Source organism: Aquarana catesbeiana, linkage group LG05, assembly GCF_042186555.1.
Source record: "Aquarana catesbeiana isolate 2022-GZ linkage group LG05, ASM4218655v1, whole genome shotgun sequence".
Classification (NCBI taxonomy): domain Eukaryota; kingdom Metazoa; phylum Chordata; class Amphibia; order Anura; family Ranidae; genus Aquarana; species Aquarana catesbeiana.
The window spans coordinates 204901474-204924326 of record NC_133328.1 but is presented as its reverse complement, the minus strand read 5'-3'; the positions used below and the strand labels follow the sequence as shown (position 1 = coordinate 204924326).

General features: G+C 42.2%; 1 protein-coding gene across 2 annotated transcripts in view; it reads left to right on the top strand.

The window, feature by feature from the left end:
• The first annotated feature begins 2622 nt into the window (after window positions 1-2622).
• The window catches only part of GPR141 (G protein-coupled receptor 141), an 88460-nt gene continuing 68229 nt past the window's right edge, over window positions 2623-22853 (top strand). The window contains exon 1 of one of the 2 annotated variants that reach the window (XM_073632681.1): window positions 2623-2735. The gene's annotated coding sequence lies outside the window, so the exon portion shown is untranslated. The remainder of the gene's footprint in view (window positions 2736-22853) is intronic. The other variant, XM_073632682.1, reaches the window with a different exon arrangement.

Sequence of the window (22853 nt, the reverse complement as noted above, 5' to 3'; positions counted from 1 at the left end):
TCATCAACCTTTAACAAAAATGTTCTCATGCCATGGTAGCTGATCTATGAATAACCATATCATATCTCATGGTGGCTTATGAACCGACCAAGTGGACTCCTTTTTCTTCTCTCCTCTACTCTCTTTCTTTTTTTTTTCACTCCACCTTCCCTTTTTTTGATTTTGAAGCTCTTGATCTTACAGAATATTACATAATATCTGTATAACAATGAGCTTCATTCCTTTTGTCATAATATGTTTATTATCATATCTGTTATCACTATTACACAAATAGTGTACTATTATTAGTACACTTTGTGTACTAAATAAAAACATTTGACAAGGAGAAAAACTGCACTAACTGAAGAGGAAAATTCCTGTGCAAAGTGAACAGCCTATTTGCTTTAGTAGATCAACCCCAGTAAATAAACAACATTTGCAGCTAATAGCAGTCTGCAAGGTCCTGACAGGAGCTTTGGAATGGGTCTGGAACAATAAGCAATCATAATTTAACTAACAGAATAAATAAAGAGTTTCATTCCAAATTTCCCCAGTTGAAGTACAGTTACCGGTATATCTACCATCTGAAAGCACTTTATTAAAATGGGTCTAACAAAACAATAGAAATGTTGTAAAGAATTATAGACTTAGTATTTTTTCTTCGTTTGATGTCACTGCTTTTTGGCTTTTCTTACTTATTTTATCCACTTAAGGACCAGCCTCGTTTTGGATTTTAGGTGTTTACAAGTTTAAAACAGGTTTTTCTGCTAGAAAATTACTTAGAATCCCCAAATATTATATATGGTTTTTCTTTGAACACCCTAGAGAATAAAATAGCGGTCATTGCAATACTTTTTTTTGCACCGTATTTGCGCAGCGGTCTTAAAAGCGCACTTTTTTTGGAAAAAAATCACTTTTTTGAATAAAAAAATAAGACAACAGTAAAGTTAGCCCAATTTTTTTTATATTGTGAAATATAATGTTATGCCAAGTAAATTGATACCCAACATGTCACGCTTCAAAATTGCGCCTGCTCGTGGAATGGCGTCAAACTTTTACCCTCAAAAATCTCCATAGGCCATGTTTAAAAAATTCTACAGGTTGCATATTTTGTGGTACAGAGGAGGTCTAGGGCTAAAATTATTGCTCTCACTCTACCGGTCGCGGTGATACCTCACATATGTGGTTTGACCACCGTTTTCATATGCAAGCGCTACTCGCATATGCGTTCGCTTCTGCGCGCGAGCTTGTCGTGACGGGGGGTTTTTAACATTTTTTTTATTTTTATTATTTATTTTACATTATATTATTTATTTTTACACTGTTTTGTGTAAAAATTGTGTCACTTTTATTCCTATTACAAGGAATGTAAACATCCCTTGTAATAGAAAAAAGCATGACAGGTCCTCTTAAATATGAGATCTGGGGTCAAAAAGACCTCAGATCTCATATTTACACTAAAATGCAATAATAAAAAAAAAAAACTCATTTAAAAAAATGACATTGAAAAACATATGCCTTTAAGAGGCGTGAACGGAAGTGACGTTTTGCTATCTTAGCCTCACTCGTCTCCAGGCACACCACAGGGAAGGACGCGATCACCTCCGCCGCTACCGACGGCTCCGGTAAGCGGTAGAGGGCACTGGATCGCGGCGGGAGGGGGGTCCCCTCTCCCGCCACCGATAAAAGTGATCTTGCGGCGAATCCGCCGCAGGGACCACTTTTATCTGAAAGCCCCCACATGAAAACGGGGATACCGGGGTTATGGCAGCTAGCTGCTGCCATAACAACGATGTCCCCGTTCAAAGTTTGGACGTACATTGTCGTGTGGCGGTCGGTAAGTGGTTATTATAACACAGTATTTTATTTTATTTTTTCCCATCATAAGATCTACACATTTTTTAAAGCCCAACTCCAACTAAAGACAGTCCACCAACAGAGCATGGGGGAGAACCATCTACCAGGGGAGCAGGTTGAACAAAAAAATTAACTGACTCCCCCATTCACATTGATCACTGTCTCTGAGCTGCTGCATTCTGCCGGCAGGGAGCTTTCCCCACCGGAAAAATACAATTATCAATGTTGCCAGCTATAGCAGGTGGTACTGATCATTCAGGAATAACATGACAGGCTGGTTGTACCTCGATAGATTGACTTGTGTACAACCAGCTAGCCCATACATGGGTTGAAATTTGGCTGATCCCTGTTGAACTTCGATCCATGTATGGACAGCTTTAGACAGTTGTTACCTGAACACGTGTCCCTATTTGAAGTCTGATCCCTACCTCTTGTTCTGGTGACAACCAGTAAAAAAAATTGGCTTTCCGGACACTTTCTGCTTTTTTGATAATGGTCATCAGGACAAATAAGGATGGTGAATCAACCTAGTAGGGGGCACACAGCTATGAAAATGTGACAGGGGTTTGTGTCCTTCCTGCTATATCCAAAAATAAAAAACTAAGTTTTGGCTATACATACTCAATTGCTCATTTCTTCCATGCCTCTTGCAAGGAATTTTAAATGTTATGTTTCAGAATGTACAGTACTCTGTCATTAGTATTTAGAAACAGGAACCTACCAGTCAGCCACATCTTTCACTGTTTTGTATCTTTTTGTACTGTGCACGTATGCGAAACCTTCCTCATGTGGTAGAAGTTTTGAGGAAGTACATAAACATCTCGGATTCCTTATTATTAAAATCATTGCCCTGCGTGGAAGTGTGATTGCTTTATGCTTCAGCACCAGTCCTTAAACAAGTAAGTTGGAGAAGTTCAGTTCTGATTCATTATTGTATTTAGTTTGTAATGTGCAAAAGAGGATAAAAAAGAGAGCATTTTTCTACACAAATGAAGACTAGGCATTGAAGGCTTGCTACAAAATCCTTCACGTAGTAGTAGTAGTGTTCCTACATCAAAGTAATTGGTTGATTTGGAACACAAAGTCTTGACGAATATTAGCATACATCTATATGTAACTTGGCATTTTTAGGTTTTAACCTAGATATTATTATATATACCTTGTTTTTCATGCAGATCACGCTCTTTTTTTTTTCCAGTAGCTACAGTATATTGTCTGCTTTTTCAGATTTCTTCCATTAGTAAAGTGGAGAAATGAACAATACTGCAAGTCTGATATGAAAATCTATCTGTAATCGTTGCTTTTTCTGTATATTTAGACATTTGAGAAGCCAGGAGGGTGAATGACTGTCTCCATCAACTCAAAATAAAAGTTCAAAGTTCAACCTTTTTAATGCTTTAAAATGCAAACATGTTTTATATTAGAAAATGGTACAGGTTGTATCCCTGATTCCTAAGCCTTCAAGGCTGGATTTATGGCTAGGCCACATAGGTCATTGCCTGGGATCACATAGAGGTGGCACCATCCAACATGCCCATTCATTTGATTCACTTTTTGATATAAAGTGGTTTCATTACCGCTATGCCTGGTTTCTGCAAGACAATTCTCATACCTTTGCAGCAAATATGCATTGCAGTTTACAATGAACTTATGCCCTTGTCTTTGTCAGACCACCTAACAAAACAATCAGCCCCTGCAAAAACATGGGAATCATGCACCACTGACTTCTTTTACACATGCAAAAAAAATAAGTACTGTATTTATTGGCGTATAACACTCACTTTTTCACCATGAAAATCAGGTGCAAATAGCGTGTGCGTGTTATACGCCAATACTTCGGGATGAGCGCCATCAGATTAAATACAGTGGGAACCTCCTGTTTACTTGGCAGCCTCTGTTATAGAAAGTCCTGTCTCCTGGGCTGTCATTGGACCACTGTTCTGTCTATCATAGGAGATTCTCACTGTATGTAATCTGTTGGCGCTCATCCCGCCCCCCTCCCTGTCCCCTCTAGGCTGCAGATGGGGATCGATCAGGCTGCACTGATGGCAGTGGTGAGGCTGCTGCATTGATGGCAGTGGTGAGGCTGCTGCATTGATGGCAATGGCAAGGCTGCTACATTGAGGCAATGGTGAGGCTGCATTGATGTAGACTAATGAGGCTGCATTGATGGCACTTGTGAGGCTGCAGATGGGCATTGATCAGGCTGCATTGATGGCAATGGTGAGGCTGCAGATGGGCACTGACCCTTATTTTGTTTCAAAGTTCATTATTAAAAATTTTAGTTTTTTTCCTGAAGCTTCCATCTTAAAATGAATGTGCGTGTTATACGCCTGTGCGTGTTATACGCCGATAAATACGGTAGATTTACCTTTTTGCATACACAATTTATATAGAGGTTTTGACCTTCTGAAATTATACAGAAGATATGTGAACGTGTACTTTTTTTATTTGTTCAATATGTTTATAATTTTCATCAATACAAAGGCACTTGGAATACACAGTGTAAATAATAAGTAACCCTTTTACAGTACAAAAAAGAGAAATAAGTTGGACAAACGGTGATAGAGACGCCAGCTAGCAGATATATCAAACATATTTAAAGCATTACTACACCCACAACAGTGAAATAAGTCTGTATATGCAGTAAAGCATGCTTGCTATACTCACTGTGGAACCTAAGGGGTTAATCCTCTGCATTGTGTAAAAAGGCTTTTAATCCAGTCTTCTCTGATCCTCCCCTTCTTCCACAGTCCCCAATCCATCTCCTGATAGAACAGAGCCTTGGGGGCACTCTGCACATGCTCAGTTTGGTGTGTATTGCTAGAGAGGTTTTTTCTTTTCTTGGGAGGGTGCATGTGATCGGCACAGAGCCAATCAGCATCGTCCAGACAGAGGACCAGGGGTCCTGCAGCCTCATAGGAGATTCGGAGTAGAATGAGAACCTCCTACAAGCTTTAACTAGACACTAATCAGTCAGAAGACTGATATATACTGCTGAAGATAAAAGGTATTTAGAAGTTTATATTTACTAAAATAATTTTAGTTCCATGTTCTTTATACTGTGGGAGACTAGATATAGTGAATGCAGTGTCCTTGGTTTAATAACACTTTAAATGTAGAGGCCAGGACTCCTAGGCAAAGTGTATAGAGAGGAGGCTACATATCAAGCATACAGTAATTGTAGTAACGCCATCTTCAGCAGCTTGCAGCCAACAAACAGCTAAGGGAAAGTATACTTTCAAGTGTGTATATAGTAAAAGGTAGAGTAAAAGGAGGAATGAGGGAGAAGAGAAGGGGTGGTGGGTGGGGAGGTTAAGGGAATTTCTGGGGCCATGTAAGATTGAAGGAAAGAGTGTCAAGGTGAGATAAGCCCAAGAAGAGAGTCACAAGGGTAGCAGCAAGGAGGTGTCAAAATGTAGGGGAAGGTAATGGTCTACCCAAGGTTGTCATAGTTTAGAGAATTTCGATACTTTGTCTAATAGAGTGGCTTCAATTTTAGCATGGACTGTGGCCTGAGTAATTATGTGCTTAGTCTTCATCTTCAGTATACCCAGGATGAAGGACTTCCATGACTTTACAATCGCTTGTTTTGTCGCAATGGTTACTTGTTATAGCAATTTAAATTGAGTCAAGGTGAGGTTCAATGGGCGGGTATTTAGAAGAACAAGTTGATGATCAAGAGTAGCTGGTACTGAAAATAGTGTAGAGATCATTTGGAATATATTAGTCCAGAATTGGTGTAAACAGGCAGGACCACCATACCTGAAAGTGTGTACCCAAGCCTCCGCAGCCTCGAAAACAAGTGGCTAAATAAGTGAGAACAGACCTAGAAATTCTGGAAGGGGCCAGGTATCAGCAAGTAAAAACATTGTAGTTTGTCTCCATGTGGTACAATATTTTGTACAGAAGATTTAGTTGTAACCAGAGGTGTATCTTAAAGCTTGTACAGTAGGCCCTGAAGCAAAAGTTTACCTGGCCCCCCCCCACTACCATCACTTCCATTGAGCGCCAAGATACTCCAAGTGGCTAAAGAGTTATTTCAGATCTTTATTATTTACTTACCAAGAGTGTAATTCAAAAGAATTGGAGAGTTATGTCAAAACGTGAACATTTTCCCCAAAATCTTTTGAATATCTTGGACCAAAGATAGGCAATCTTAGAGAGGTGGAGATCTACTTGAACATCATGAAAGAGATCAAAGCTCACTGTGGTTCACCACCCTTTTGTTTTAAGAAATTATCCAGCAAGGCCTAACTAAATAGTAAGGAAAACTTAGAAAAATATAATAAAACAAATGTCACTGTAAAAATATAAACTTACACTACCTTAACCACTTCCCGCCCAGTCTATAGCAAAATGACGGCCAGGCGGTGGTTCAGTTATCTTGACTGGGCGTCATATGATGTCCTTCAGGATAACGGCTGCCGTGCGCCCTTGGGGCGCGCATCGGTATCAGTCTGACACACCGCTACACCGATCTCGGTAAAGAGCCTCCGACAGAGGCTCTTTACCATGTGATCAGCCGTGTCCAATCACGGCTGATCACGCTGTAAACAGGAAGAGCCGGTGATCGGCTTTTCCTCACTCGCGTCTGACAGACGCAAGTAGAGGAGAGCCGATCAGCGGCTCTCCTGACAGGGGGGTGTGTGCTGATTGTTTATCAGCGCAGCCCCTCCTCGGATGCCCACACTGGACCACCAGGGAAGCCGCAAGGACCACTAGGGAAGGGGTCAACATGTGGATGGCTAGGTATGTACCCCATGGCCATCCACATGTGCAAATGAACGCCCAATCTGTGCCCACAAATGGGCACTGACTGGCACCATTATGTAACAAATTACATCAGTGATGCCCAGCAATGCCACCCATCAGTGTCATCAGTGCCACCCATCAGTGTCCATCAGTGCCACCTATCAGTGCCCATCTGTGCCCATCAGTGCCCACCTATCAGTGCCCATCAGTGCCCATCCGTGCCACCTATCAGTGCCACCCATAAGTACCCATCAGTGCCACCCATAAGTACTCATCAGTGCCGCCTATGAGTGCCCATCAGTGCCGCCTATGAGTGCTCATCAGTGCCACCTATGAGTGCCACCTATCAGTGCCCATCAGTGCCACCTATCAGCGTCCATCATCAGTGCCCGTCTGTGCCACCTCATCAGTGCCACCTTATTGATGCCACCTCATCGGTGCCCATCAGTGCCGCCTTATCAGTGCCCATCATTGCAGCCATATCAGTGCCCGTCATTGAAGAAGAAAATGCACTTATTTACAAAATATTTTAATAGAAACAAAGAAAAACGTGTTTTTTTTTCAAAATTTTCGTTCTTTTTTTAATTGGTGCGCAAAAAATAAAAATCGCAGAGGTGATCAAATACCACCAAAAGAAAGCTCTATTTGTGGGAACAAAATGATAAAAAATTTGTTTGGGTACAGTGTTGTATGACCGCGCAATTGTCATTCAAATTGCTACAGCACTGAAAGCTGAAAATTGGCTTGGGCAGGAAGGTGTCTAAGTGCCTGGTATTGAAGTGGTTAACCACTTGCTGACCAGCCGCCTTAGTTTTACAGCAGCAGAATGGCATGGCTGGGCGAAGCGACGTTATGTTACGTCGCTTCACCCTGTGACCACTAGCGCTGCACGCCCCCCGAGCCGAGCCGATGCGAGTGCCCAACGCTCACGATCACTGCCAGGCTCCCACGATAGCCGCTGAGACATGGAGAACCGGGATCTGTGTGTGTAATCACACAGTTTCCGGTTCTCTGAGGGGAGAAACGACAGATCGTCTGTTCATACAGAGTATGAACATTGATCTATCTCTTTTCCTACACAGTCCCCTCCCCCCTTTAGTTAGAAACACAAACAGGGAACACAATGATCGCCCCCTAGTGTTAACCCCTTCACTGCCAGTGACATTTTTACAGTAATCAATGCATTTTTATAGCACTGATCGCTGTATTAATGCCAATGGTCCCAAAAATGTGTCAAAATTGTCTAATGTGTCCGCCATAATGTCGCAGTCCCGATAAAAATCACAGATTGCCGCCATTACTAGTAAAAAAAAAAAAAAAATGCCATAAAACTATCCCCTATTTTGTAGACGTTATAACGTTTGTGCAAATCAATCAATATACGCTTATTGCGATTTTTTTTTACCAAAAATATGTAGAAGAATACATATCGGCCTAAACTGAAGAAAAAAATTGTTTTTTTATATATTTTTGGGGGATATTTATTATAGCAAAAAGTAAAAAATATTGTGTTTTCTCAAAATGGTCACTCTTTTTTTGTTTATAGCGCAAAAAATAAAAACCGCAGAGGTGATCAAATACCACCAAAAGAAAGCTCTATCTGTGGGAAAAAAAGGGCGTCAATTTTGTTTGGGTGCAATGTCATACGACCGCGCAATTGTAATTGCAATTGTTCCTGACATCTCTGTATCCTCCTGGGGATTTACATCCAATTCTACCTTAAGCTCCCCCAGTGCATTTGCACAGTTCCACATGGACCATTGAGCAGACACGGTTTATGGTCTCATTGGTGCCCCCCCATGGGTGCTGCAGTGCTACTATTTATTATTGGCTATTTATTGGCACTTCCTCATTAGAACTGAACCCCGAGATTGGTTGTAAATGGAAACAGTTGATGGTCATCTACCTCTATTGCTAAGACCTTGACGTCTATATTTGAATAAATTTTAACTACAGTTTTTGAACTTGTGAAAGCCTCTTTACAAGTGAAACCCTCTTGGTATTTACTGAAACCTGAATGTGTCCTGAAGAAATTCTATACAAAACGCATAGACACATCGGGGGCCTGTATCATGTATATTTTTTTATATAGATGATTTTTTATTATCTTTTGTCAATGTCTTTGTATTGTATGTATTTATATTGAATACAATTGATTATATTTTTATTTTGATTATGCTTTCTCAGGTTTGTTGTGCCTCTAAATTCCGCTCAGGGGTCCTTGTTGAACCCCCTTCTCTTTTCTCTGGTACAAGTTGATCTTGGTCTCATCTGTTCATAGAATGTTGTTCCAGAACTGTGAAGGCTTTTTTAGATGCTGTTTGGCAAACTCTAATCTGGCCTTCCTGTTTTTGAGGCTCACCAATGGTTTACATCTTGTGGTGAACTCTCTGTATTCACTCTGGTGAAGTCTTTTCTTGATTGTTGACTTTGACACACATACACCTACCTCCTGGAGAGTGTTCTTGATCTGGCCAACAGTTGTGAAGGGTGTTTTCTTCACCAGGGAAAGAATTCTTCGGTCATCCACCACAGTTGTTTTCCGTGGTCTTCTGGGTCTTTTGGTGTTGCTGAGCTCACCGGTGCGTTCTTTCTTTTTAAGGATGTTCCAAACAGTTGATTTGGCCACACCTAATGTTTTTACTATCTCTCTGATGGGTTTGTTTTGTTTTTTCAGCCTAAAGATGGCTTGCTTCACTGATAGTGATTTGGATCTCATATTGAGAGTTGACAGCAACAGATTCCAAAATGCAAATAGCACACTTGAAATGAACTCTGGACCTTTTATCTGCTCCTTGTAAATGGGATGATGAGGGAATAACACACACCTGGCCATGGAACAGCTGAATAGCCAATTGTCCCATTACTTTTGGTCCCTTAAAAAGTGGGAGGCACATATGCAAACTGTTGTAATTCCTACACAGTTCACCTGATTTGGATGTAAATACCCTCACATTAAAGCTGAAAGTCTGCAGTTAAAGCATATCTTGTTCATTTCATTTCAAATCCAAATCCATTGTGGTGGTGTATAGAGCCAAAAAGATTAGAATTGTGTCGATGTTCCAATATTTATGGACCTGACTGTGTATATATATATATATATATATATATATATATACAGTGCATTCCGTGGTGTACTGTTTCTGCTACACTTCTGGTGGTGTACACAGTACAATAGAGTGCAGCCATAGTACAGTTGCTAATACAGTGCAGGCGGTGTTACATCCATTTAGCACCAGCATTTCCATATGTGTGTAGGTCTGGTTAATTGTGGGACCGGGATTTGATGTGCTGTTCCTTCATTTGTCTTATGTCCGGGAGCTGCGATTTGGTATGTGAGCGCCTTCCCCCTCCCCCCATTTTTGCATCGAGGATCAGGTGGGCTTGCCTCTACCGCAAATCAGCATCACACTTCCACGCCATGCACGTGATGTCCCCACAGGGCAATTTTTCCATCTGGTGTCACCCTATGGAGGAGGGCGTCTCCAGTCTCCATGGGTGGCGGCTGCTGCTCAGGCGTGGACGCCTCTCTTCCTCTCTTGATGCACCTGTGTGATGTTGGCAGGAGCCCGTGGGGTGTGCCGAGTGTATTTAACATCCTCACCCTGTGCTAGCCAGTCCTCATGGCAGCATGTTTTTGTGCACACTGCACACTACTTGGAATTAACTTTTATACATCAGTAACAGGTAATTACATGGTTATTCTTTTCTTGTTCATGCTCACAGAGGCTCACTCTTATTTTTGTCATCCATACTTGTTTCATGGTTTTATCTCTTTTTTTTTCTTTTTATCTCTGATCTGCTCTTACCTCCTCACACACTATTTCCATTTACACTCACTTGCTCACCTGCACTTTCGTGTTGGGCTCTAGCAACTTCCCACAATATAGAGTATTTACAGTATACCCAATATATATTTTTAGATATGAAGCCCACTCACACCACTATCTGGATTTTTGTCCTTCGTTTTCTTGGGGTGCACCCGGTCCCTCTACTGTGGGTCCCTTCCACAGCTCCCAGTACAGACAATTTGGACAGCCTCTGAGTCCTCGTGCCTCATTTTCCAGACTTATTACGATTTAAACACTCATAGGGATGAGTAACTCTCTCCCTTTCTTTTTGTACAATTCCTCCCCATTGAGGGGTACAACATTGGATCAAACTGGTCTACTCATGTTTTTTTTTTTTATAGATTTGCGTGCACCTGCCCCTGAAGAGTGGTATTATCCACGAAATGTGTCGGGCTAATACTAATGCTACATGTATCATGTCATTTTGCCATGCTGGTCTACTCATGTTTTTTTTTTTTATAGATTTGCGTGCACTTGCCCCTGAAGAGTGGTATTATCCACGAAATGTGTCGGGCTAATACTAATGCTACATGTATCATGTCATTTTGCCATGCTCCTTGTTTCACCAATAAAAACTTGTTTTTGATATCTACTCATCTTCTAGCCATGTGTATTCACCTCATTTAAAGTCCCAAACCCCTTCCCCCTTTCTTTTCACAGATTTAGGGATGGAGACATGTGATCCATATGTCTCATTTAAAGTCCTAAACTCCCCCTTTTTAGTACAGTACACAATACAGTGCAGCCGTAGTACAGTTGCTAATACAGTGCAGGTGGTGTACACAGTATCTAATAGAGTGTGTACAGTTTCTACTACACTTCTGGTGGTGTACACAGTACAGTGCAGCCGTAGTACAGTTGCTAATACAGTGCAGGCGGTGTACACTGTATCTAATACAGTGTGTACAGTTTCTACTACACTTCAGATGGTGTACACAGTACACAATACAGTGCAGCCATAGTACAGTTGCTAATACAGTGCAGGCGGTGTATACAGTATCTAATACAGTGTGTACAGTTTCTACTACACTTCAGGTGGTGTACACAGTACACAATACAGTGCAGCCATAGTACAGTTGCTAATACAGTGCAGGCGGTGTACACTGTATCTAATACAGTGTGTACAGTTTCTACTCCACTTCTGGTGGTGTAAACAGTACACAATACAGTGCAGCCGTAGTACAGTTGCTAATACAGTGCAGGCAGTGTACATAGTATCTAATATAGTGTGTACAGTTTCTAATATACTTCAGGTGGTGTACACAGTACACAATACAGTGCAGCAGTAGTAAAGTTGCTCATACAGTGCAGGCAATGTACACAGTATCTAATATAGTGTGTACAGTTTCTACTACACTTCTGGTTGTGTACACAGTACACAATACAGTGCAGCCATAGCACAGTCTCTAATACAGTTCAGGCAGTGTACACAGTATCAAATACAGTGTGTACAGTTTCTACTACACTTCTGGTGGTGTACACAATACAGTGCAGCTGTAGTACAGTTGCTAATACAGTGCAGACGGTGTACACAGTATCTAATACAGTGTGTACAGTTCTACTACACTTCTGGTGGTGTACACAGTATAAAATACAGTGCAGCCATTGTACAGTTTCTAATACAGTGCAGGCAGTGTACACAGTATCTAATACAGTGTGTATAGTTTCTACTACACTTCTGGTGGTGTACACAGTACACAATACAGTGCAGTGGTAGTACAGTTGCTAATACAGTGCAGGCGGTGTACACAGTATCTAATACAGTGTGTACAGTTTCTACTACACTTCTGGTGGTGTAAACAGTACACAATACAGTGTAGCCAAAGTACAGTTGCTAATACAGTGCAGGTGGTGTACACAGTATCTAATACAGTGTGTACAGTTTCTACTACACTTCTGGTGGTGTACACAGTACAGTGCAGCCGTAGTACAGTTGCTAATACAGTGCAGGCGGTGTACACTGTATCTAATACAGGGTGTACAGTTTCTACTACACTTCTGGTGGTGTACACAGTACACAATACAGTGCAGCCGTAGTACAGTTGCTAATACAGTGCAGGCGGTGTACACAGTACCTAATACAGTGTGTACAGTTTCTACTACACTTCTGGTGGTGTAAACAGTACACAATACAGTGCAGCCATAGTACAGTTGCTAATACAGTGCACGCAGTGTACATAGTATCTAATATAGTGTGTACAGTTTCTAATACACTTCAGGTGGTGTACACAGTACACAATACAGTGCAGCCGTAGTACAGTTGCTAATACAGTGCAGGCAATGTACACAGTATCTAATACAGTGTGTACAGTTTCTACTACACTTCTGGTTGTGTACACAGTACACAATACAGTGCAGCCATAGCACAGTCTCTAATACAGTGCAGGCAGTGTACACAGTATCTAATACAGTGTGTACAGTTTCTACTACACTTCTGGTGGTGTACACAATACAGTGCAGCCGTAGTACAGTTGCTAATACTGTACAGGCAGTGTACACAGTATCTAATACAGTGTGTACAGTTCTACTACACTTCTGGTGGTGTACACAGTATAAAATACAGTGCAGCCATTGTACAGTTTCTAATACAGTGCAGGCAGTGTACACAGTATCTAATACAGTGTGTATAGTTTCTACTACACTTCTGGTGGTGTACACAGTACACAATACAGTGCAGCCGTAGTACAGTTGCTAATACAGTGCAAGCGGTGTACACAGTATCTAATACAGCTTCAGCTAGGAATGGTTGTATGTGACAATGGCACCAACCTTCTTTCCGTCCTACGACAGGGACACTTGACCCATGTTCTATGTTTGGCACACATCCTGAATTTGGTGGTGCAGCAGTTCTTGAGCAGGTACCCAGGCTTACAGGATCTCCTGAGGCAAGCCAGAAAAGTCTGTGGTCATTTCTGCCGGTCATACAATGTCAGTGCTTGGCTGGCTGACATTCAAAGGGAATGCAACATGCCCACCAACTGCCTCATTTCTGACATGCCCACCAGGTGGAACTCAATGTTGGCAATGCTACTGTGGCTGCACACACAGCAGAGGGTCATCAATAAGTATCTATTCGAGTATAGCACCAGGACAGGGTAAGGGAAACTTGACTTCTTTTCGCTACGCCAGTGGCTACTGATCAAGGATGCATGCACTGTCCTGTCACCATTTGAGTAGGCCACAAGGATGGTGAACAGCAACAATGCATGCATCAGTGACACTGTCACTCTAGTCTTCCTGTTTGAGCACACGTTTTGTGTAATCATGGACAGGGCACTTGAGGCAGAACAGCGGGAGGAAGAGGAGGACTTCCTTACCTCTCAAGGCCCCCTTTATCCAGATAGCATTCCTGTGGGCCTGCCAAACACACAGGAAGAACAGGAGGAGGAGGAGGATTGTGTCAGCATGGATGTAGAGGATAACACTCAGCAGAAGTCTTCAAGGGATGGTTTTCAGTCACCAGAAACCCAAGGAGTTGTACGTGGCTGGGAGGAGGAAGTTATGGATCATGTGATCCTTAGTGACCCAGAGGACTCAGAATCGATTGCCTCTGCAAACTTACGCTGCATAGCCTCCCTGATTCTGCAAAGCCTGTGAAAGGACCCTAGGATTCGTTGTATCAAGGAGAGGGATCATTACTGGCTCGATCCATGTTACAAGGGTAAGGTTGCAGAACTCATCCTGCCTTCGCAGAGGAAGCAGAGGATGAAACATCTTCAGGAGGCCTTGAAGAAAGGTTTGTGCAACGCATTTCCAGACCCTGGGAGGTTACAATTTTTGTGGTGATGGATAACGTGTTGCTGAGGCTTTGTTCAGTCAGAGGAAGAGCGGTGGAGAAGATGGCTGGTTGACCGATGCCTTTAAACAATTTTCCAGTCCTCAGCGCCAAGGTCTGATTGGTTCAAGCAGCCAGAGTCTGCATTACATGGTGCAGGAATATCTAGGGGCAAGAGCAGACTTGGAGATCTTGATGATGCTAGCTTCCAAAAATATTTTTGGTTTAGGGCACCACCACCACCACCCAAGGCCCAATTTTCCTGCCCCTGTGTAACAGGGCATGTAATTACAATTTTTGATATAATATTTCACAGCAGGGCCCATTCCTGCACCCAACAAGAGTATCTGTGAGGGGTTACAATGTTGTGGCACCACCATGCAAGGTCCAGTCTTTCTGCCCCTGTTTAACACGGGCATGTAATTACAATTTTTGATATAATATTTCAATGCAGGGCCCGTTCCTGAATCCAACAAGAGTATCTGTGAGGGGTTACAGTGTTGTGGCACCACCACCACCACCCAAGGCCCAATTTTTCTGCCCTGAGCCTTAAATAAGGCTGCACAGTTAGCACATGTCAGCCAATGGTCCCAGACTCCCTATGCCCTATAACACAAGGATAAAAGATGCTGTGAAAATAAATAAACCCCCTCTACATAGCCAGCAGGGAGTAGTTGGAGGCTACAGATGAAAGAGAAACTTACCTGTAGAAGCATGATCTGTATAAAGGAACGTAGCCCCTGTGTGACTGTGCCTGCAGTTGAAAACAACCTAATGTGTGTTTAAATATGGTGCTGGATGCCCACGCATGTGCCGTAGGGTACAACCCAGTGCGCATGCACAGTAAAGATTTGTGAGTGGTGGGCGCGCGCAGAGGGGATGGAATGCAGCATGTGTGTGACGCTCGGAACCAGGGGGAGGGGAGGAGCGGAGCGGTACACCGCTCCGAGCTAACATAAGGCACCAAATGTTGGTGGGCAGAGTGATGTTAAATGAGAAGATGGCAAAATAAAAAATGAAGGGCTAAAATGTGCACAAACCCGGAGTGCAAACACTGGAGGTGAAAGGGTGGGCGGTATGTCTTAAATTAAGCAACCCGTCCATATAGTGCCATCTAGTGGGTAAATAGCTAGTGCTTCAAGACAAACAGGACAATCCAGAGGAAAAAGGAGATACAAATCTTGGTGTCCGTATCACAAACTATCTGTGCCAAAACAATAAAACATGTACATGCAGAGTAAACCTATTAACTGGGATTTTACTCAGGATTGTCCAAAAATATAGAGAAGCCTCGCTACAAGTATGTTGACACAGTGAGACATAGGAGAAAGATGACAAATAAAAGGAAAGAAAAAAGAAGAAGAAAAAGGGGAAAAAATAAAGCATAAGCTGTAAGGAACACATACGGGGCAGAGGGAAGGGAAGACAAGAATAAAAAAAAAGGGGGGGGAGAGGGAGGTGGGCAGTGAGTATGTCACACAACACTAGCTCTTGATTTAGCCCAGACCTTCCCAGGTACCCAAAGTAAAACCTTCTAGGAAAGACCGGTAACTAATGCAGTTGTTGAGGCTGGGTGGCATAGTGGCTTGTAAGGCCACTATCCACCTGGTCTCTCTTTGTAACAAAGTTTTGTCCCAATCACCCCCCCCCCCGGGGATTAGGTTGCACCCGATCGAGCACAAGGAATTTAATATTAGGGAATTTACCCCGGTGTACGTCCCGGGCATGTCTCCCCAATGGTAGGTCTGGATTACATGTGCGTGCACTATTTACATGTCTACTCATCTGTTTGCGTAGTTATAGTTTCATTTTGCCCACATAAAAACACCCGTAGGGGCATGTCCAAAATAAACTACCCCAAACATGCGGCAGTTTGCAAAGTGGGAAGGCACAAACCCTCGTCCATTGGGTAATGTCACATTCGTGTCAGTGTTGATAAACTGGCACTGAGGGCATCCCCCACATTTGAAGGTCCCCCGATGTTTGCGGGGGTCCCCCTGAATTCTCCGGTATATTCACTTGTAACCAGCATATCTTTAAGGGACCTAGTACGTTTATATGTAATAAGAGGGTCGTCCGGTATGAATTGATTGAGTATCGGATCAATCTGAAAGATGTGCCAATGTTTCTGCAGATTTTTTCTGAAGGCTTTATGCTGTTTACTAAAAGTGGTGATGATCCTAATTTGCGTGTGCTGTTCAGTGGTGCTAGGAACTTTTTTGGACTTATCAAACAGTAAACTGTATCTGGTCTTCTCTTTAGCTCTTTTGAACACCTTTTTAAGGCCCGTGAGGGAATAGCCCCGCTGAAGCAATCTCGCTTGTTATTTTTTGGCCTCGGCAAGAAACATGCTATCATCAGAGCAGTTCCTGCGAACACGGAGATATTGTGTGTACGGAATGGACTTGACGAGTGGTGCCGGATGGAAACTGCTTGCATGCAAGATGGTATTGCCAGCTGTTTCTTTACGGTATAGTACACTAGACAGATGGCCATCAGGGTTCTTATAGATGGTAACATCCAGAAATGTAATTTTTTTGGGGGTCACATGCCATTGTGAACTTAAGGTTATAGTCATTTTGACCCATAAACATCAGGCATTGATTTAAACTATCAATAGACCCATTCCATATCAAAAAGATATCATCAATGAATCTATACCAGACTAATATCTGGTTTGAAAAAGAATCGTCCGTCGATAGGAACATATTCTCCCATTCCCCCAGATAAAGGTTGGCGTAGGACGGGGGCACAACAGGTCCCCATAGCCACCCCTGTATTGGAAGGAAATGGGAGCCGTCGAAGGAAAAGGCATTGTGCAGCAGGATTAACTCCAGGATAAATTGATGAAGTGGTTTATCGTACTTGTGTGACTGGGAGATGAAGCGCCCTATGACTTCCATCCCCCTGCTATGTGGAATGGAGCAGTAGAGCGCATCTACATCTACCGTAACTAGGATTGAATTAGGTGGAACATAGAGATCCTCAAGATTTTGTAATAACTGGGCCGTATCCCTGATGTACGAGGGCAGATTGGTAACTAACGGGCGCAGTTGTTCATCAATATACCTACTGAGGTTTTCAGTTATACTGCTCCTACCGGAGACAATCGGTCTCCCTGGGGGGGTTGTTCAAGTTTTTGTAGACTTTCGGAAGACTGTAGAATGTTGGAATTTTTGAATGACTTGTCCGTATAAATTCCCATGTTTGCTGGGTGATGGTGTTCTCAAGGTAGGCCTGGTCTACCATGTTAAAGAAATCCCTGTTGAATTTTTACGTAACTTTTGATATAGTTCGAAACCATTCTTTATTGGAAAGTATTTTTTTGCACATTGACTCATATTGGGAGTTGTTCATAATCACAATATTCCCCCCTTTATCAGAGGGTTTTATTGTGAGTTAGTATTGATTACTGAGTAGCTCCAGTGCCCTTCTTTCCTTGTCCGAAATGTTAATCGGTGATTGATTTATATTAAGGCTCTGGATCTCTTTCGTAGTCATTGCTATAAAGGCTTGCAAGTTTGAGTTTAAACTTAAAGATGGAAATTGATTAGACTTCTTCTTGAGTATGGATTTACCCGAAATATCACCTATAGTAGGGGTGGTGTGTGCCGCTAAAAATGACTCCAAATCAATGTTATCTATCAGATCTTTGTGTTCCTGGTCCTCCAATTTGGAGACCAGGTCATCAAGTGCTTTACTTTCTTGTTTAGATAGATCACTATTAGATAGGGGTTTGGTGTGAAGGCTTTTCAAAATTAATTTGCGTGCAAACAAATGCAAGTCTTTAATCGCTTCGAAAGTATCCATGTTAGAAGACGGGCAAAAAGTAAGGCCTTTGCCTAATATAGCGGCCTCATCACCGGACAATGCATAATCAAAAAAATGTATGATATTGAGACCATCATCAACAGTGTGTACCCATGCTTCATGTCAATTTTAAGAAAAAAGGGTTCCCCTGAGTGGATTTTTCCGGCACTTGCACAAAAAATTATATAAAATGGGAGAGTACACATACATGTATAGAGTAAAACAATGTTTATATTTATTCAAAACGTTCTTATATTAAAAGCAATGCAAATATTTGCAAACAACGAAAACATATATAGTAGACATAGTTCAAAGAGGTTTTAGTGTCTATTTTGGTTAGCAGATAACAGATAACATTTATATGGTGGAGTTCTTTTCAAGCCCAACGCGTTTCGGGTACATTCTATTTCAATCCTTCTTCAGGGGCATAGTTGAAAAGAAAGGTTCATCTGTTGTGTTACCGTTGGTTTCTATGCAAAAAAGAGATAATGGTGATTACAACCAGGGGCGAGGAATGCTTGCGAAAGAGATGGCGTTTAGTTTAGTGTTCATAGATGAGAAATGCTGTTCTCTGGGTACTCCTATCTCATATATAGCACTTCCCCAATGAGAAGGGGGAGAAAGAAGGGGGGTGGGAGGTTTTTTGTTTGTTTTTGGTGGTGTATGTAAAGGTTCACCTACCCCTGCCTCCCACGGATGCGTGCGGGCCACAGCGGTATACTGGAGCGAAGAGTAACAAACCTATTTTCAGACAGTGTTCATGTTTGGCCAGCCACACATTCCAGCATCCGGCAGGTACAACGCGTTATATAATTTTTTGTGCAAGTGCCGGAAAAATCCACTCAGGGGAACCCTTTTTCTTAAAATAAGCTTTTTGGATGTGGCACGGCCTCCTTCCCTTTTAACCTAGGAAAACTAGTCACTCCCTCTTATGACATGCTTCATGTCAATATACGTCCGTGGATCCCCCCCTGGCTGAGGTCAGGGGCGGGTCCACAGTCAGTCGTCCCTGTCCAGATGGACCACTACGTGCATTACCTACCCTCACTGGGTGCTCAGTACCCACCACCAGAGAAGAAGAGTGTGTTGATGTCATAGCTTCCAGGATGTGTCTCTTGCTGTTTGTTACCCCTTCAGGTGAACACCATTTCTGTTTCCTAGATGTTTTCATAGAGGTCTGTGAACATGCAGAGGAGAGAGAATTGAGAGATGAGTTGGACCCCATGTCATTGTTCCTATTCTTTTTTGAATCCTTATGGTTGTTTTTTCTCTATGGGCGCCCCCCGGGGATTTCGCTGCTGCCAACGATAAGCCCTTCCCTCATTGAACGCTACCTTGTCCCTCCAGAACTTTTGTTCTTTAGTGGTAATTAGTTCTACCGAATCTACTAAATCAATGTGACCTTTAAGCCGTTCTTCCTGTTCCCCATATGTGAAAATATCCTTAAAGGACTCTAACTTGGTGTATATGCCTTCAATGTCTTTTTCTAGACTTGTTATTCTTTTTTGATACTCTTCCATGAGCATTGTTTTTGTACATTGTTGGAGATTATTCTCCCATTGCTTCTTGAAGGTTGTATCCAAATTGTCCAATGTTGGGAAAATTTGAACCCTTAATCCAAAAGGATTAATATCCTCCTGGATATAGTGCTCAAAGTTCTCGACTTGCCAGAAAAGAGAAACTTTGTTTTCCATCAAAGTTTTAAGTTGGAGAAAAAGGGAGTGCATTTCAGACCCCCTTGCTTCCTTCAACCCATGTTCCCTATATTGTCCCATGAGGGTATCAAATTCCTTTACTTTAAACATTTTTTTATTTTGCCAAAGCTGATAATAGAGAGACACACTACTGTTTAAATTGAATGCAGGCCTAAGATACACTTCTTGCAACAAAAGAGATACGTGTACCTAAACACTACATTGAATAAGTAAAAAAAAAAAAAGAAAAGTTTGTACAAAATAATAACTGTGAACAACCAGGTACAAAGGCTGATTAAACAGCAAATTGCCTAAGATAAATAAATCAGAAAAAATATATACAAAAACTACTGAAATGATGGAAGTCTCAAAAAACAGGTGTTTGGGTATTTGCTACCCGTATTACATAGAAAAAAGAGAGACTTCCACCATGTCAGAGAGAATGTGGTGGTCCCATCCCTAGTTAGATATACCAAGAAAAAAGTACCCCCTAAATGGGACTTTAATAGACCACCAAACACTGGAAGAATGTAAACAAAGTTTATTGCACAAGTATGGAACAATAAGACAGGTGAGTATATATACATATAAACAGACGCATAGAACAAAGCAAAACACAAAAAACAAATAAAATACAAAAATGACCCTGGTACTCTCCAATGGGTGAAGTGCCCTAATACCCGACGCGTTTCCATTTTTTTTACACCTTCGTCAGGGGTACAAGATGGAGAATGGTTACATGTACAGTATATGCTCTAAAATAAAAAGAAACATCATACCATTGGGGTGACATGCCCGAAACGTACACCGGGGTAATTTCCTTAATATTAGATTTCTTGTGCTCGATCGGGTCAATCCTAATCCCAGGGGGGGGTGATTGGGACAAAACTTTGTTACGAAGAGAGACCAGGTGGATAGTGGCCTTAGAAGCCACTATGCCACCCCGCCTCAACAACTGCATTAGTTACCGGCCTTTCCTAGAAGGTTTTACTTTGGGTACCTGGGAAGGACTGGGCTGAATCAAGAGCTGGTGTTGTGTGACATACTCACTGCCCACCTCCCCCCCCCCCTTTTTGTTTCCCTTTTGTTTCTTTACTCTTGGCTTCCCTTCCCTCTGCCCCGTATGTGTTCCTTACAGTTTATGCTTTATTTTTTCCCCTTTTTTTTTTCTTCTTTTTTCTTTCCTTTTATTTATTTGTCATCTTTCTCCTGTGTCTCACTGTGTCAACATACTTGTAGAGAGGCTTCTCTATATTTTTGGACAATCCTGAGTAAAATCCTGGTTAATAGGTTTACTCTGTATGTACATGTTTCATTGTTTTGGCACATATAGTTTGTGATACGGACACCAAGATTTGTATCTCCTTTTACCTCTGGATTGTCCTGGATTGTCTGGATTGTTTGTGTTGAAGCACATAGCCTTGCAGTGATTCCATATGGGAGCCAATTTAATTAATCATTTTTGCTATTTACCCACTAGATGGCACTATATGGACGGGTTGCTTAATTTAATACATCCCGCCCACCCTTTCACCTCCAGTGTTTGCCCTCCGGGTTTGTGCACATTTTAGCCGTTCATTTTTTATTTTGCCATCTTCTCATTTAACATCACTCTGCCCACCAACATTTGGTGCCTTATGTTAGCTCAGAGCGGTGTACCGCTCCACTCCTCCCCTCCCCCTGGTTCCCAGAATAACACAAGCACTGCGTTCCATCACCCGTGCGCGCGCCCACCGCTCACATATCTCTACTCTGCATGCACACTGGGTTGTACCCTACGGCGCATTCGTGGGTGTCCAGTGCAATATTTAAACACACATTAGGTTGTTTTCAACTGCAGGCACAGCCACACAGGGGCTACGTTCCTTTATACAGATCATGCTTCTACAGGTAAGTTTCCCTTTCATCTGTAGCCCCCAACTACTCCCTGCTGGCTATGTAGAGGGGGTTTATTTATTTTCACAACATCTTTTATCCTTGTGTTATAGGGCATAGGGAGTCAGGGTCTGGGGGGGATGTGTGGGGGGATGTGAGAGAGTAGTGATAGAAGATGGCATCTTTACTTTTGTTTGTGTTCTTTTTCCCTCCCTATGCTTTGCCACTAGCTTACAGCCAAAATCTAATCATTATCATACACCTATCATCACATCGATGTGGGAATAGATTTCTCCAAACCAACTATTTTCCTGAACGGCGTCCGGCACCTCTTCTGACATTTTGACTTATATTTTGACTTTCAAGCTCCTGATATGGAATCGCTTCAAATGGTATGTGGGGCACTTGTTGGATTCTGTATTGACCTATGTCATTTTGAGCCATGTACAAAAAATCTCTCTCCTGCGCTTGAGTGACTAAAACCTCAATAATGATGATAAAGCCAAAATGCTTCAGTGGTGTCTGCCGTCTTGCAGCCCTCTTCAGAACATTGGGTATTCATGGGCTACAAAGAAATAAAAAGAAAAAGAGGGTGCACCGACCTAGTGCATTACCACAAATAGCGTTTATTAAAAAGATAAAACAACAAATGGATACTCACAAACGAGCATGTACGTTTAAACATGAACAATAGCTGCAGGTACGCAGTAGCGGACATCAAGACGTGATCGGGACCGGACATCGGATAGATGAGGCGCTGGCTGACGCGTTTCTGGGGAGAACCCCTTTCCTCAGAGCCTAAGCGGGTGGTCACCACCCGCTTAGGCTCTGAGGAAAGGGATTCTCCCCAGAAACGCGTCAGCCAGCGCCTCATCTATCCGATGTCCGGTCCCGATCACGTCTTGATGTCCGCTACTGCGTACCTGCAGCTATTGTTTATGTTTAAACGTACATGCTCGTTTGTGAGTATCCATTTGTTGTTTTATCTTTTTAATAAACGCTATTTGTGGTAATGCACTAGGTCGGTGCGCCCTCTTTTTCTTTTTATTATTTTGAGCCATGTGACACACTAGTTATGTTTTTGTTTGCAGTCCTCTCTGATATGTTTCTTTTTATTTTAGAGCATATACATGTGACCATTCTCCATCTTGTACCCCTGACGAAGGTGTAAAAAACCGGAAACGCGTCGGGTATTAGGGCACTTCACCCACTGGAGAGTACCAGGGTCATTTTTGTATTTTGTTTGTTTTTTGTGTT